We start from the raw sequence: 4,469 nt of genomic DNA, 5'->3' as shown, positions 1-4,469 counted from the left end.
AAAAGGAATGAAGTACTGACACATGCTACAACATGAATTTGCCTTTAAAACATTATGCTAAGTGAAAGAATCTTGTCACAAAAGACCACATATATGATCCCTTTGTATGAAATGTCCAGAAAACAGAAAGATGTAGTGACAGAAATAAGATTCATGGTGGGCGTAAATTTTTTTCAGTAAAAGCAGCTTTCCTTCCTGTTTGAGGAGGTTCGTTTCTTCTTTCTTTTGAACTTATAATGGTTTTCCTGCCATGTTCTTGCCTTACAAGGGCTTCTGATTCTCCTAAGGACATATCCCCACCATGGTTTTTCTCTTCCTCAGCTATAACCAGTATCATATCCTAGCAAGCGACTCCCAGAAGATGAGGTTCACAAAAAGACCTATAAAAAATTAAAGTACACACCAAAATAATTGCATGACTTTTCCAATTTATATCAATAGAATCCATATGTGTGGGAATAGATCCTAAGGCTGTTGGATAATGGTGAAAGGAATATATATAATATTGGACTGAGGATCTGGGAATAATCCTACTAGCTTGTTTGCTGGGTTAACTAAAAGCTGGACATGAAATTGACCTAAATTGTGTTAAATGGAAATGCTAAAAATCCCCTGGCATACTGTAAAGGAAAATATCTATTGGCTTAAGAAAACTAGAATGCTAGAGTGGATTTTATTAAGTAAAGACATGCCCTGTTAGTATATCCCCTAGAGGACTCATTCTTCACTAATACTATGAAAAATATATTGATGAGCAGTCCCCTTGCATCCTTGAAGAACTCTCTGATAGATCCATTAACTACATGAGGATTGACAGTGGAAATTACTGCCATTGAAATGAAGCTCCCCAAATCCACTGGGGTTGATGGGCTCCAAGAGTGGCAGGGCCAAGTGATGGTACTTTATCACCAAGATCAAGGTGGTAGTGGGTGTTTTAACCAACTGCAGATCCAAAGCAGTGATCAGATTTATTTTTGGTAAGTTGATAATGGTGTCCCTAGAACTGAAATCAATGGGCAGACTATTAAAATCTTACTTGATATGTCTTAGTAAAAATCTCTAGGTCTGAGAAGCAAAAGTCTGACTTGAATGAGTACAAAATGGAGTAATGGCCCACAACCAATTCTAAGTTTGGGGCCAATTCACAGGTGCATTACCTCTTGAATGAAGGGGCAGCCTAGCCCCATTGAGGAAAGATGCTGCCACATTGCCAAAATTTATACTGCAAGTCTTTCTCTTAACCTTTCCCAAAAGAACTTGTGGCTTAGTTATTTACCAAGGGGAAATTGCACTGGAGAAAAGAAACTAATCACACTTTTCAAAGATTACTGAAACAGGTATGAACTTACTTTAATTCCCAGATACCCAGAACACTGCTTTGGTCCACTAATCAGAATAGCGAGGAAGGTAGAATGATTAATGGAACTTGGCTGAGTTCTGACTTACAGTGGACCCAATGGGTCACCAATCACACCCTGTGATTATTTCCCCTGTTTTAGAGTACATAATTAGCATAGGTATATCCAGCATCTAGCAGAATCCCCACATTGGCTCTCTAACCTATAGAATATGGGCTATTATTATAGGAAAAGTCAAGTGAAAATGATTATCACAATCTCCTACTGCCAAAATAGTAAACCAAATTTAATACCACATTCCTGGAGGAATTGCAGAGATTAATATCACTATCAAGGATTCAAAGATGCAGGAGTGGTGATGCCTTCTATGTCCCCACTCAATTTGCCTATGCAAAAGACCAATTGATCTTGGAGAATGACAGTGGATTATTGAAAATTTAATCTTGTGGTAACTTCAACTGTGTATGTTGTTTTATTGTTGGGGCAAATCAACACATCCCCTGGTAACTTGTATGCAGCAGTTGATCTCATAAATGCTTTTTGTCTATACTTATTAGTAGAGGCCATCAAAAACAGTGACCTTTAGCTGGTAAGGCCAACAATAAATTTTACTAGTCTGCCCAGAACTAACCTCCCAGCCTATGTCATAATCTAGTCCTTAGGGTCTTTGATAGCCTTTTTCTTCCATAGTACATGATGCAGGTCTATTATATTATTACTAGGAGCTGGTAGTATACGAGGAATAAGTGGTAGTTTTTCTCTGATCTCAGACCAGGCAGCTATTTTAGCTTCTAACATCAGAGTTTATCAGATTCTAACCACGTGAAGAATTACTAGCTTCACAGCTTTGGGCCAAGACACAGTCTTAATGAGACTTATTTTCCTTATACAGAAAAATGAAGATACTAATAGTCCTTCCCTCGGAGTAGTTGAGAAAATTAAATGAGATAATGAATGCAGATACCTAATAATTGCTAAGTAAATGTTGGTTATTTATCTTGGAAGTAGATGTGTTCCAGAAGATAGGAAATAAATCCTACAAAAATTTAGGAACCTGCCACCTCAATGAAATTTTAGGTGTCTAGTGGTCTGCGGTATATCAAGATACGCCTTCCAAGAAGAATAAGTTTTGCCTCCTGATCCTTTTACCATTAATTATGAATTACAAGGCTTAAGTGTCTTTTTGGATTTTGGAGATCACATATACTTTGAGCATGCTATTCCATTCATCAAGCAACCTAAGAAGCTGCCAGGACAAAGGCCCAGAACAAGAAAGGCTCTGCAACAGGTATAGAGAGCCATGCAAGCTCCTCTGCCACTTAGTCCATGAGACCTGGAAGATTGTATAGTGCTTGAAGTGTTGGGGGCAGATAAGAATGCTATAAAGAGTCTTTGTCAGACTTCTATATGTGAATCTTAGCACAGAGCCTTGGGATTTAGAAGCAAAGCTTTGCCATATGCTGCAGATAACGGTTCTCTTTTTAAAAAGCAGCTTCTGGCTTGCTACTCACCCTTAGTGAGGACTGAATATTTAACCATGGGCCACTAAGTTACCATGCAATCTGAGCAACCCAACATGAATTTGATGTTTTCTGACCCACGCAGTCATCAATGTAGGTATGCAGAGCAGCATTTTTTCATCAAACGGAAGTGGTATAAAGATTAGGCTTAAGCAGATCTTTGCTATCACTGGAGATACGTTTACCCAGGATACAGATTTGCCTTTCTCACTATCTACAATGCTTCTTCCAAACTCATCATCCTTATTTGTCATTGTGGCATCACACATAGCATTGCTTTTGACTGAGGAACTAATTTGAGACCAAATAAACTGTGCCATTGGCTCATTCTTATGAACTCCATTAAGAGTTACCTTATTCTTTATCACCCTGAAGTAGCTGACCCAAAGGAACGGTGGAGTGACTTTATTTTTCTTAATTTTTCATTGCTATAAAAAACAAGTAAGTTACCATTTTAACCATTTTTAACTATACAGTTTAGTGGTAATAAGTGCATTCATATTATTGTGCAATCATCACCAAAAACCATCTCCAGAACACTTTTCATCTTGCAAAACTGAAACACTATACCCATTAAACAATAACTCCCTATTCCGTCCCACCCCAAAAAGCCCTGCAACCATCATTCTATTTTCTATCTCCATGATTTTGAGTATTCTAAGTACCTCATATTAATAGAATCATTCAGTATTTGTATTTTTGTGATTGGCTTATTTTATTTACCATAATGTCTCCAAAGTTCATCTATATTGTCAGAATATTTTTCATTTTAAAGCTGAATAATAGTCCATTGAATGTATACATCACATTTGGTTTATCCATTCATTTCTTGATGAATGCTTAGATTGCGTCTATCTTTTAGCTATTATGAAGAGACATCTAAAAATATCTTTTAGCAATCCCGCTTTCAATTCTTTTGGATAGCTGTATACAGGGCTGAATTGCTGTATCAGATGGCAATTCTATTTTTTAATTTTTTTTGAGAAAACATAACACTGTTTTCCACACAGCTGTGCCATTTTACATTCCCACTAATGGTACACAAGGATTCCAGTTCGTTCATATCTTCACCAATACTTGTTATTTTTTTGTTTTTTCAATAGTAGCCTTCCTCATAGGTATGAGGTATGAGGTGGTATCTCATTGTAGTTCTGACTTGCCTTTTTCTAATAATTAGGGATGTTGAGTGTTTTTTCTTATGTTTATAGATCATTTGTATAACTTCTTTGCAGAAATGTCTATTCAAGTTCTTTGCTCATTTTTTAATCAGGTTGTTTCTTGTTGAATGCTGAAAGTTTTCTATATATTCTTAATATTAATCCCTTAGCAAATACATAATTAAAATATTTTCTCATATAGTTTGCATTCTTACTTTGTTAACAGTGTCTTTTGACATACAATTTTTAAAATTTTTCATAAAATGTAACTCATCTATTTTTTTGGTTGTTTCCTGTGCCTTTGTTGCCATATCCAAGAAATCGCTGCAAAATCTAACACTGTAAATCTATCACTCTATGTTTTCTTCTAAGAGTTTTATAGATTTAAGTGTTACACTTAGGTCTTTGATCTATTTTGAGTTAATTTTTTTATA

This window comes from Hylobates moloch, unplaced genomic scaffold, assembly GCF_009828535.3.
Source record: "Hylobates moloch isolate HMO894 unplaced genomic scaffold, HMol_V3 SCAFFOLD_13, whole genome shotgun sequence".
Lineage (NCBI taxonomy): Eukaryota > Metazoa > Chordata > Mammalia > Primates > Hylobatidae > Hylobates > Hylobates moloch.
The sequence above is the reverse complement of the archived record's forward strand: the minus strand, read 5'-3'. Positions refer to the sequence as shown.